We start from the raw sequence: 13,399 nt of genomic DNA, 5'->3' as shown, positions 1-13,399 counted from the left end.
TCGTAACAAAGTAACACAACAGAAATGTGCTCTCTTGCAGCTCTGGAGGCCAGAAGCCTAAGATCCTGGTGTCTGCAGGACCCTGTTCCCTCCTCTGGAGGTTCTGGGGGAGGCTCCTTCTTGCCTCTCCCAGTTCCTGGGGAATCTGGGTGTCCCTTGGCTTGTGATGACACCGCTCTATTCTCTGTGAATCCATGTGGCCTTCTCCTCTGTGTCTGTGATTTCTTTTCTCTTATAAGGACACCTGTCATTGGATTTAGGGCCCTAATCCAGATGATCTCATCTCGAGATCCTTAACTTAAGCACATCTGCACAGACACTTTTTCCAAATAAGGTTCCGTTCACTGAGTTCAGAGGGTTTGTTTGTTTGTTTGTTTGTTTGTTTGTTTGTTTGTTTTTGAGATGGAGTCTCACTCTGTCACTGCATGGTGACCACTCTGGTGGCATCCTCAATCTGCTGAGACCAGTACTTGTCCAGTTCCTCTTGTTTCTTCCAAGCCAGCTTGTCATATTGGGCCCAGATGTCTGCCATGATCTTGGCGAGGTCCTGAGATTTGGGGATCTACCTCCACGGTCAACCCAGAGCTGGCAATCTGGGCTTGTAGGCCTTTTACTTCCTCTTCGTGATTCTTCTTCATGAAGAGCAGCTCCTCCTTGAGGGCCTCGATCTCTGTCTCCAGCTGCAGCCGAGTGACATTGGTGTCATCAATGACCTTGCAAAACCCATGGATGTCGTTCTCCACAGACTGGCGCATGGCCAGCTCTGTCTCATACTTGACTCTAAAGTCATCAGCAGCAAGACGGGCACTGTCGATCTGCAGAACAACACGGGTATTTTCCACAGTATTTGCAGAGATCTGAGCCCTCAGGTCCTCCATGGTCTTGAAGTAATGGCTGCAGCCTCTGTCCTGGGGTCCCTTCTTCTCCAGGTGCTTCCGGATTTTGCTCTCCAGCTTCTGGTTCTCAGTCTCCAGGCTCCTCACTCTGCCCAGGTAGGAGGCCAGGCGGTCGTTCAGACTTTGCATGGTCTCCTTCTTGTTCTGGATGCCTCCCATTCCTGTCAGACCCCTGGCCATCCCTGTGGCCAGGCCCCAGACCCCATGCCGCCCCGGAAGCTGGTGGAGCAGGACACGGAGATCCAGGAACCAGAGGCCCCAGCACCTGCATAGACGCTAGCCACACTGCTGACCAGCCAGGCACCATAGCTGGGCACCTGGACAGCGCCCAGGGACTGGTAGTTGGTGGAGAAGGTGGAGCAAGTGGTGAAGCTCATGCTGTCCGTGGAGGAGAGCAAGAGGACAGGACTCGAGGTTTGCCGGTAACCAAGATGACAATACTCTCTAAATTGATCTACAAGTTCAATGGAATCCTTATCAAAATCCCAGCTGGCTTAAATTAAGAAAGAAAGAAAGAAAGAAAGAAAGAAAGAAAGAAAGAAAGAAAGAGAGAAAGAGAAAATCAATCCTAGCTGACTTTTGTGCAGAAATTGACAAGCTGACCCTAAAATGTATGTGAAAATGCAAGAAACTCAGAATAGCCAAAACAATCTTGAAAAAGAATGAAGTTACTTTTCCTAATTTTCCAAGACTCACATTTCCTAATTTCAAAACTTACCACAAAGCTACAGGACTCAAGTCTGTGTGGTACTAGCACAAAGATACTCATAGATCAATTGAACAGAATTAAGAATTCAGAAATAAACCTTTACATCTATGGTCAACTGATTTTTGCCAAGGGTGCCAAGACCAACATCAATGGCAGAGAGAATAGTCTGTTTAACAAAAGGTGTTGGGACAATTAGACATCCACAAGCCAAAGAATGAACTTGGACCCCTAGCTCAGACCATATACAAAAATTAACTCAAAATGGATCATAAATCTAAATGTAAGAGCTAAAACTATAAAACTCTTGGAAGAAAACGCAAGAGTAAATCTTGATGACCTTGGCTTAGGCAATGGTTTCTTAGAAAGGATGTCCAAAGTATCAAACAAGCAAAGCAAAAAATAAATTGGAAAATGAAAAACTGTTGTGCTTCAAAGGGCACCATCAAGAAAGTGAAAAGACACCACAAAATAACAGAACCCATTTGCAAATTACATCGTAGCTGATAATTGACTTGTATCTAGATCATATACAGAACCAATGCAACTCAATAACAAAAAGAAATAGCCCGATTAAAATTAGGTAAAGGGATTTTGTTTACCGCTGCTCTGCTCACGTTGCTACTGCGGTTCTGAGGCAGCAGGAAGAGATGCGGGCCCCGGACGTCGTCGAGCTGTCAGAACCGGAGGAAGTGGAGGTGCTGGAGGTGGAGGAGGATTTTGAGCAGTTTCTGCTCCCAGTCATCCATGAGATGTGAGAGGACATCGCGTCGCTGACAAGCACTGGCCAGCATACCTGTGGAAGCAGAGCACGCTGTGGAAGATGGGCAATATGCTCATCCAGATCAAAACCCAGGTGGAAGCTTCGGAGGAGCATCCTCAACCACCTCAACAACCCGGGCAACGCAATGGAGGGCAGGGTGGCCAAGAGGTGCCAGAAGGCCGAGGAGAAGGCCAAGGAAATGGTAAAGATGGCAGGGATGCTGGTGGAGCTGGCCCGGAGGATAGAGACGAACGAGTTGAGAGCACGGTCGGTGGTTTACAGCCAATGGATTCTGGTCATCTGGTGGAGATTGGCTGACACCCAGGAGAAGCTGAAACGAGAGAGCCTTTGGTTTTCTCTGTTTTCCTCTGTCCACGCTCTGTCCTCACTCACACTCAGTTCTCTGCTATGGTCTGTGGTTGATGAACTCAGTGTGAGTTTTGATTGTTAGCGTTTTTGTCTGGGGAAGTAAGTTTGTTTGGAAAACGCTCTCTCGTACAGGAATGAGTACCTAGACCACGCTCTTGCAGCAGTCACATTTGTTCCCAGGCTTTGTTGTTATTTAATAGCTAGATGTGTGAGGTGCTTTGCTCTTTCTTGTGTGATCTGATAGCTCCATGGAACTTTGGGTCTGTGTGTGACACATGAGCCTCACAGTTGGAGTTCTCCAGCTCTGGAGGGGCTGAAGGAGCCGCAATAATTCTAGAAGATGACTCCATACAGCAACTACTGAAGAAAGGACCAGACTTCAACTGGGAATGTGGATGGGCTGACCTGGCTTGGACCCATGAATCTGGAGAAGAGCTGGAGAATGGAGAGTATTATCTGTATTTGAGGACTTCAATTTCTGTGTGAGACCAAAGGAGGAGATATATATTTTGTTCAAAATTTAAATTTTATGTGGTACACTATCTGATATAACCTGTCTGGTGAGTTTGTTTGGACAACCTAATTCAGCTTTATCTGACATGGAACCTAAAATAGAGGATGAGATCTTGATATTCTGTACAACTTGATGTAATACCCTGATGCATTTCAGGGACTTAGCATAAAATGAAAGAGATTTGCAAAGACCCTTGAGGAGCTGGGGGATGAGAGTGTGGAATTGTGCATTGGACCCTAAACTGGAGTGGAAGAGGCATCTTCAAGGTTCATACATTGTCCAGCTATAAGTTCATTTGAGTAGCAGACCTGATAAATATTTGGGGTCAAAACCCTACCATGTTTTTTTTAAACTTACCGTATTAATCAAAGTATTCATTTGCTTGAAAAGAAAAAAAATTGGGCAAATGTTCTAAACGGACATTTCTCAAAAGACTATGTACAATGTGCCATGAGCACATGAAAAAATGGTCAACATCACTAGTCATTAGTGATGCAGATCGCTAGAAAACGCAAATCAAAACTAGAATGAGGCCAGGTGCAGTGGCTCATGCCTATAATCCCAGAACTTTGGGAGGCTGAGGCAGGTGGATCACCTTAGGTCAGGCATTCAACATCAGCCTGACCAACATGGTGAAACCCCGTGTCTCCTAAAAATGCAAAAATTAGCTGGACATGGTGGTAGGTGCCTGTAATCCTAGCTATTCAGGAGGCTGAAGCAGGAGACTCGCTTGAACCCAGGAGGCAGAGGTTGCAGTGAGCTGAGATCGTGCCACTGCACTCCAGCCTGGGCGACAGAGTGAGAGTCTGTCTCAAAAAAGAAAAAAAAACTCAAATAAGATACAATTCACACCTGTTAGGATGACTAATAAAATTAAAATGGAAAATAACAAGTGTCTGTTTGGAGAGGATATGGAGAAATCAGAACCCTCATACATTGCTAGTAAGATGTTCAATGGTTATAGCCATTTGGGAAACTAGTCTGGCAGTTCCTTCAAAGGTTAAACATAGAGTAACCATGTGACCTAGCAATTCCACTCCTAGCTGTACAGCCAAGAGAAGTGAAAGTATATGCCCACACCAGATAATTTGCACGAATGTTCATAGCAGATTTATTCATAATAGCCAAAAAGCAGAAACAACTCAAATGTCCATCAATAGATGAATAAACAAAATGTGGCATATCCAGGCAATGAACATTATTCAGCCCCCAAAAGCAATGAAGCACTGGTCCATGCTGCAGTGTTGGTGAACCTTGGAAACATTATGCCAAGCCAAAGAAGCCAGACACAAAAGGCCACAAAATTATATGAGTCCATTTCTATGCCAGATTGGAACAGGCAAATCCATAGAAAGGAAGACAAATGGTTGCCAGGACTTAGGGGGAGAGGAGAATGAGGAGTTAGTGCTTAGGTGATACAGGACTCCTGGTGGGGGTGATAAAAACGTTCTGGAATGAGATCGTGGTGATGGTTACTTAACTCTATGAATATTTTTTAAAGTACTGCATTGTACACTTTAAAATTTTTTGTAAAGGCAGAGTTTGCCATGTTGTCCAGGCTGGTCTCGAACTCCTGGACTCAAGTAATCCACCCATCATGGCCTCTCAAAGTGCTGGGATTACAGGCATGAGGCACCATGCCTGGCATGTATACTTTAAATCGAGAAACAGGGTGAAGGGTACATGGGACCTCCCTGCACTGTCTTTAGAACTTCCTGTGAATCTATCATAACTCAAAATAAAGACAAGCCAACAAAAAAAGGTGTCAGATGAACTGGGCTCATTCAGGTGTTGGCAGAATTCAGTTCCCTGGAGCTAGGCCCTCCTTTCACCTTCCAGCCATCAATGATGCCAAGAGCTCTTCCCATCATCTCTGCATCTTTCTGACTTCGGCTTCTGGCCTCGGCCAGTGAAGCTCTGCTTGTATGAGCTCATCTCCCTATGTTAAGGTCAACTGATGAGAAGCCCGAATCACATCTGCAAAGTCCCTTTGGCCATGTAATGTAACATACTCACGGGCGTGACACGGGAATGAAGGTCATGGGGGCCGAAATTCTGCCTACCAGAAGTTGATTATTTCAAAGCTATTTGAGATGGAGAATCCCCAGGATCAGTGAGGAGGTGGATGTTGGGGAGGAGGAAGAGGAGATATCAAGGAGCTTTCCCAACTTTGGGCCAACCGGGTGGGTGAAGGTGCCGGTCTCCGAGATGAGGGACGGGTGTGGGAAGACGCGCTCCATTGTGACACGTGGAGTTTGAGGGGCCTATGTCTTCCTGGGGATTGTCCCCTGAGGGAAAGGTCTGGACAGCCATAAGAGGGACTGAGGTCACCCAGGACGAGGGTGGCGGGTGAAAAGGAGCTGCCGGGGCAGCGGGCCGCAGCGAGCCCTTCCTGGGATCTTCCACCCCAAACTCAGCCTGCGATTCTCTCCCTGTCCCGGACCCCTTCTCCTTCCTCTCCAAAGCCCTCCCTGGAAGGAGCCCCGCATGCTGATCGCAGCTGCCGCTAGGGGGCAGAGCCGTCTACATCAAAAGCCACCCTGCTTCAGCGTGCGCGTGCGGGGAGATGCGCGAGCCCGTGTGCACGCACGGCGGGGCCTCGCTTGACGCTGAGTCCCGCGAGCTAGGCTCGCCACCCCCACCCCATCCCCCTGCTGCTGGGAGCGCCAGGCAGTCCCCGGCCAAGGGGTTCCAAAAGGTCCCCTCTGTTGGGGACTGGGAAGCAGGCCCTGCCCGAGTGCCCCCCAAAGCGCCCGCCCTCCCCTGGTGTGGCTGGAGAGGGGTCTGATCCGGTGGGGCTGAGCCTGGAACTGGGTCTCCTCCTCCGGGCCCGGGGTTGCGGCTGGGGGCGGTTACTGCCCCTCCCCACCTCAGCCCCGCACCCTCCACGCCGTGTCTCCGGCATCGAAATTCACAGCAAAATACACAACTAGTGAAGAACTGGGCTCGGGTCCCAGAAATAGGCTGCCCTTTCCAGAGGGTGACGGGAATATCCTCCCTGCTTCCCGTTGCCATGGTTTCCGCTCAACCACCAGGCAGCCTGTTGCGCGGCAGCCATTTGCCGCGACGGGATGCTGCTGCCGCCGGTGTGCAGCAGGCCGCCACGCGAGGAAGGGGACAGACTGCCCCGGAGACCCGCCCGCCACGGAGAAAAGGCCACGGATCTAAAGACATCGGAGGGCGGCTACGTGGGCCGGATGGACAAATGTTAGCGTCAGCACCTGTCTGCAGGGGCGCCCTTGGCCTGGGCACTGGACCTAGGCCATCAGGACTGGAGAGCCTTCTTCTCTTCTGGCCAGAGAAAGAGCAAGGGGTGGCTTCCTGGCAGGTTCGGAGCTGGCACAGCACAACAGAGCCTAGAAAATCACTAGCAGGGCTGAGCTCAGGGTTCCACAGTTGCAGGCTTCCTGTTGGACCCAGTCTGCTCAAGGACTCCCTCACAGCCCAGTGCTTTCTGTTCACCCCAGGGTGCTCCCCGCCCAACCTCCTAGCCTCAGTGAGTGGGAAATGTCTGTGCTGCCCACTTGTCCTCAAATGCCTGTCCTTGCTCAGCTTCTCCCTGCTCTGCCCCATCTGGAGGGGACAGGGTGAGAAGGCGCCCTGGAGGCCTGACCCCAGCTTGGGCAACACAGCCTAGCGGGGTGATCACACCTGGGCCTGCAGCCCCTCCAGCACTTCCTGGGGCTGTGCCGGCCATTCCAGACCATTCCTGTTGGTGGAACTCATGACAGGGCTTGTTTACGCCAGTCACTGTGTTCTGGCACCTCCCCCACCCCGATCATTAACTTTTCTGGTCCTTTTCAGTTATTAAAATTCAGCCCAGACTCACATCCCGTGGGCCTCCCCTCCCCATCCTTGGGGCTGGAATGGACTGGAATGGAGAGGAGGTGGCCTGACCTCCCTTCCCTCCCTTCCCACCCTCCACCCCCCCAGGCTGAGGCAGGCAGAACTTGTGCCAAGGTGAGGGGGTGAGAGGGGCCCCATCTTTGCCTGGACTTCTTGATGCCTGCCAATGGGATCGCCCTTTTCCGAGGGCGGACTCAGCCCCCTCGTTGCTAAGGCTAAAGACCCTTTGGGATTGGGAAGCCCTGTCCTCTCTGGGCCCCACCAGTGCCTACGGGACCCCCTCAGACCTCTGGCTCCCACACCTTGTGCCCCCGGGGCAGAAGGCAGCTAGGGTAAGAGTGCCTTCAGTCCTGCCAGGTTCAGCAAATGTCCTGCCTTCAGAAACCTCGGCGGGCAGACAGGCAGGTGCCTGCTCAGGAATACGGCATGGCCCCCATCCCCAGGGGGACATACCCAGCTCTCCCCACAGCCTCCGGGGACTGCGGGCTGTGTCCACAGCACTGGCAGGGCCTTATTTTCTCCCAACATTTTGGCATTTTATGGTTTAAAAACAAAGCATTCCCCTAAGGGCAGCCTGTTTCCGCACCGGGCTTCTGTGGGAGTGAGTGAGGCTGCTCTCCTGAGGGAAGTGTGATTCTTGCCGGGGTCAGAGGCCAAGACGAGCCAGGAGGGCACTTACCCCTTTGGGACATCTTGCCCTTGTCCTTTCTGTTTTCTCTACTCAGGCCTCTCCCCTGAGCTGAGGAAACCAAGAGAATTCTTGTCCTTTTGGATAAAGACTTTTTCCTAAGATTGTTTTTTCCTAGAAATAAGCATACCTTATTAAGATATTTTGGACTGGCCGGGCGCAGTGGCTCACGCCTGTAATCCCAGCACTCTGGGAGGCCAAGGTGGGGTGATCTCGAGGTCAGGAGTTCGAGAGCAGCCTGGCCAACATGGTGAAACCCCATCTCTACCAAAAATACAAAAAACTAGCCGGGCGCAGTTGGGCATGCCTGTAATCCTAGCTACTCAGGAGGCTGAGGCAGGAGAATTGATTGAACCCGGGAGGTGGAGGTTGCAGTGAGCTGAGATCGTGCCACTGCACTCCAGCCTGGGTGACAGAGCGAGACTTCGTCTAAGGAAAAAAGAAAAAACAAAACATATTTTGGACTGATTTTGTGTGTCCTGATGCAGTTTTTCTTTGTGCATTAGACATAGTTAAACACACAGTGCAGCCAAGTGCAGGGCCACACTGCCTCGCTGCTCTCTTCCCTCACAGAGCCGGGCACGACAGCTGCGGGCACAGGGAGCAATTGCCTGGAGCCAGAGGGGGCAACACCAGCCCAAGGGCAAATGGGCAACCCTGTGCGAAAGGCTTCGGCAGCCAGACCATCTACTTTAGAAGAAAGGTGAAGAAAAAGCCCCCAGGAGAGGAAGCGGCCCCTAACCCAACTGACAAGCAATCCTTTCGCAGAGACAGAAGGGCCTTCAGTGAATTGGTTTCAAAGTGTTTGATTTCTTAAAATCAGAACAATTGATCATTAGAGAACTGATTAAGCTACAGCCGCTGTTGAATAAAAGGTAAAACTAAACTCCTTCATTTGAATTCCAAATTCAGGCTTGGAGGTGACCTAGCCATGAGGCAAACTGGCTGTGGGTGGACAGGGCTGCACACAGAGCCGGTGGGTGGACGTCACCTGAAGTCTTCTCTCCTCCCAAAGTGTGGGTGCTGGGACCCCAAGGGCGCAGTGTGAATTTCCCAGCACTTAACACCAGGATAGCCCAGGTACAGAGGCTGCTGAGGGGCTGATGCAGGTTCTCCAAGGGCCATTGCTGTGCCCAGAATGAGCCACTAGTTCCGGATCAGGAGGAGCAGGGGCTGAGGGGGGTTCCCAAAGGAGAGACTGGTTCAGGGTCAGCTGCAGTTTACCAACAGGTGCAGAGGTACTTTGACATTTTAGCCACAGGCACAGCCCTACCAGTGGGTACCAGCTGTTGTGACCGGAGATGGCAGGGGTCAGAACCAGTCCTGGGACCCAATTTCTCCCCTCGTCTGTTACCTGGAGGGGTCACCAGGGCCTAATGAAGACTTTTGAGGTTTGTTAGCCACGAAAGAATTACAGTGCCTCTCCATATGGAATTCAGCAGAACTCTCACCTTTTAAAATGGTCTAGTAGACACTGAGTAGACACAAAAGGACATTTACAAAATATGTGTAAGTGTAAAAAACAATACAACGAACTTCTGTGTACTCACCACCAGCTTAGAAGAAAGGTAACATTCTCTTTGAAGGACCTTGAGTGACCCTTCTCTTCGCCCCATGTCCCCCACCCCCACTTCAGAGGTGACCACCTTCTTGAATTTTACATTTACCACTCGTGTGTTTCTTTACAGTTTCACCACCTTTGCATCCCCAAATGATATATATTTTAGTTTTGCCTGTTTTGAATTTTATATAAATGGAATCATACTGTCTGTATTATTCTATAACCTGCTTTTCCACTGAATGTGGTATTCACGAGACTAAGAGCTATAATCCATTTTTCCCGCAAGCATTCTGTTCTGTTGTGGGATTAAACTACAACTGATCTCTGTATCATCTGCTTGGTGGATGGGGGAATTGTTTCCACTTTTTGGGCTGTTACCAGAGTCCTGATGCCCAGCACAAGTTTCACTAGTGGGTATATCCAGGGGAAAATCCCTGGGCCACCAGAAATGTACACTTGCAACTTTGCTGGGCAATGACAAATTGTTTCCTCAAGTGGTTGTACCAATCCATACGCCCCCCCGTAGCATACAAGCTTTCTAGCGGTTTCACAGCCTTGCCAACACTTGATGTTGTCGGACCTTATTTTCCATATGGATAACCAGCATAATTTATTGAACATCTCCTTCCCTCACTGGCCAGCAATGCCAACTTTGTCATACATTAAGGTTTTTGTTGTTGTTGTTGTTTGTTTGTTTGTTTTGAGACAGGGTGTCACTCTGTCACCCAAGCTAGAGTGCAGTGGTGTGATCTCAGTTCACCGCAGCCTCGACCTCCCGGGCTCAGGTGATCCTCCCACCTTAGTCCCCCGAGTAGCTGGGACTACAGGCGCCCGCCACCATGTCCGGCCAATTTTTTGTAAGTTTTGTAGACACAGGGTCTCACCGTGTGTTGCCCAGGCTAGTCTCAAACTCCTGGGCTCAAGTGATCCTCCTGCCTCAGCCTCGCAAAGTTCTGGGATTTCAGGCATGAGCCACTGTGCCCGGCCCGCACTATCTTAAATATGGCACCTTTATAATAATTTTTAGAATCTGCTGAGGCAACTCCACCCACCCCCTCCTTCTCTATGAGTGTCTTAGCTATGCCATTTGTTCTTCCATATAGATGTAAGAACCACCTTGTCAAGCTCCATTTACAAATGGCATTTAGATTACAATTACGTTCAATCTAAAACTTAAATTGGGAAGAACTGGCATGCTGAAAACCTTGATTTTTCAGAAAATCCTGTATATCCAAGGTAATGGCAGCCCCGTAAAGCTGGAACTCTCAACAGAGCTTCCAAACCAAAATCATTTTTTAAAAGCAAGCACAAATAAAACCACCCAAAACTCATGTCCTCAGCACAATCAGAAGACAAAGAGCATTTGAACTTCAAAGTACCTAAAACAGATCAAGTGACAAGGATGGGGAAATAGATCCTCACAGGAAATACAAACGGAAACAAGTGAAGCAAACCATATATCAAACAACAACACAACCACCTTGAAAGAGAAAAAAACTCAGCAAGCAGCCTGAACGCGGTATGGGACTCTATGTCCTCAAGGGAAAGACAAAAAGGACTCTAGACAAACCTGGAAATCTACATAGTAGTTTTCTTCTTTGCAGAGACATGAGTTGATGATTCTGAAACTACTTTCCAAGCATTCTAGGACTGAGCAAATACATAAATATATTGTGGATAATGGGAGCCAACTTTCTCAGCAAGAGGGAAAGAATTTACCAACCAAGAAGTAGGAGGAAGACTAGAATGGACCTGGTGCTGTTGGGTTGAAATTGGATGGGTCAGTATGAACTCATGGTAGATAGATACATAGACAGATAGATGTGGGACTGTATATACATATATATACATATATGTATCTGCATATATGTATGTATTCTCTATGTGTGTGTAATTTCCCAGTAAGCTTCTAAGTGCCATTATCCACTCAAAATGAATCAGGGATCCTAGGAGAAATGGCTGATTCCAGAAAAGGAGACCAGGGAAAGTCAAGATGAGCCTAGAATACCCTGTTCTTCCAGAAAGTAAGAAACCCCCAAATCCACACTGATAAAAAGAAATAAGCATAGTTGTACACTGAATAATGACATTTTGGTCAAAAACAAACTGCACATATGACAGTGGTCCCACAAGATTATTATACTGCATTTTTTTTGAGATGGGGTCTCACTCTGTTGCCCAGACTGGAGTGCAGTGGCATGACCTCAGCTCACTGCAGCCTAGACCTCCCAGGCTCCACCAATCCTCCCACATCAGCCTCCCTAGTAGCTGGCACCTGCCACCACGCCTGGCTATTTTTTAAACTTTTTTGTAGAGATGGAGTCTCATTATGTTGGTCAGGCTGTTCTTGAACCTCTAGGATCAAGTGATCCTCCCGCCTCAGCCTCCCAAAGTGCTGAGGCTACAGGTGTGAACCACTGTGCCCAGCCTATAATACTGCATTTTGACTGGACCTTTTCTAGGTTTAGATACACAAATACTTACCACTGTGTTACAGTTGCCTACATTATCATGCTGTACAGGTTTGTAGCCCAGGAGCAATAGGCCATACCATATAGCCTGGGAGTACAGTAAGCTACACCATCTAGGTTTGCGTATGTGCACTCTAGGATGCTCGAACAATGATGTAATCGCCTAACAACACTCTTCTCAGAACATAGCCCCATCATCAAGCAACACATGATGTAAAGGGGGAGAAGAGAAGCTCTTTCTCACAGAACAAAGCCAAATAATAAATGAAGAAGGAATGATGGAAATAGGAAATCGCCATTTGGCAACTATTGTAGTTATGAGTTTCAAGCAAAAAATAATCAATGAATGAAAAAACTCGTGGGAACTGGACAGCAGAGACACCTGGACGATGCCACCTTAACCACATGATCAAAGTGATCATCATCAGCAATGGGACAAGGGGACTGGCATCATGGCCTCCTGATGCCATACACAGAGAGGGACGCAGCACTTCTGAGCTATTGCCATGGAAAGTGCAAAACCTGGATGGAACCATGAAGAAACATCAGCCAAGCCCCAACACACAGAAATGCTGCAAAATCACTGGCCCATTTGCTCCTGAAAACTGTCAAAAGCCACAAAGAACAAAGAGCTTGTCCAGACTTAAGGAGACTAAAGGGCTAGGTCAACTGCATAGAACGTGTGATCACAGGTGCTCCTTTTCTGGAAAGAACTTTATAGAAAAGACATTATTGGCACAATTAACAAACTCTAAGGTCTGTAGATTATAGTATTTTTTTTTTTTTTTTGAGACAGAATCTTGCTCTGTCACCCAGGCTGGAGTACAGTGGCATGATCACAGCTCACTGCAGTGACAACCTCCCAGGCTCAAGCAACCCTCCCACCTGAGCCTCCCCAGTAGCTGGGACCACAGGTGCACAACTACATGCCTGGCTGAATTTTTTTAACTTTTTGTAGAGATGGGGTCTCACGTATTACCCAGGCTGGAGTGCAGTGGCACGATCATGGCTCACTGCAGCTTCCACCTCTGGGCTCGTGATCCTCCCGCCTCAGCCTCCACAGTAGCTGGGACCACAGGCATGCACCACCACACCTGGCTAAATTTTCTTGTATTTTTTTGTAGAAATGGGGTTTCACCATTTGCCCAGGCTGGTCTTGAGCTCCTGGGCTCAGGGATCTGCCCACCTTGGCCTCCCAAAGTCTAGGATTGCAGGTATGAGCCACCATGCCTGGGAAACACTTGTTGGTGTCCGTCCTTTTGAATAGAGCCATCTTAGTGTGAAGTGGTATCTCATGTGGCTTTGATTTGCATTTCTCTGACGACTGGTGATGTTGAACATCTTTTCATGTGCTCATTCGCCTCTCCTACATCTTATTTGGAGAAATATCTATTCAAATCTTTCACTCACTTTAAAAATTGGGTCATTTGTCTTTTTATTGTGGGGTTTTGTGAGGTTCTTGATATATTCTAGATACAAGTCCCTTATCTGATATATAATTTGCGAATTTTCTATCTCATTCTGCAAGTTTTCTTTTAACTTTCTTTTTAGTAACATTTGCAGTGCAGAACTATTCAATTTTCAT

The 13,399-nt window shown here is 48.5% G+C and overlaps 2 pseudogenes; one reads left to right on the top strand and one right to left on the bottom strand.

Annotated features, from left to right (window-relative positions):
• Nucleotides 1-418: 418 nt before the first annotated feature.
• LOC103232987 (keratin, type I cytoskeletal 18 pseudogene) lies at nucleotides 419-1,094 on the bottom strand (annotated as a pseudogene).
• Nucleotides 1,095-2,252: 1,158 nt separating this feature from the next.
• On the top strand, nucleotides 2,253-6,460 carry LOC119620873 (MORF4 family-associated protein 1-like; annotated as a pseudogene).
• The last annotated feature ends 6,939 nt before the right edge of the window (nucleotides 6,461-13,399 follow it).

Source organism: Chlorocebus sabaeus, chromosome X (genome assembly GCF_047675955.1).
Source record: "Chlorocebus sabaeus isolate Y175 chromosome X, mChlSab1.0.hap1, whole genome shotgun sequence".
NCBI lineage: Eukaryota > Metazoa > Chordata > Mammalia > Primates > Cercopithecidae > Chlorocebus > Chlorocebus sabaeus.
Note: the sequence above shows the minus strand (reverse complement) of the source record. Positions and strands in the feature narration are given on the sequence as shown.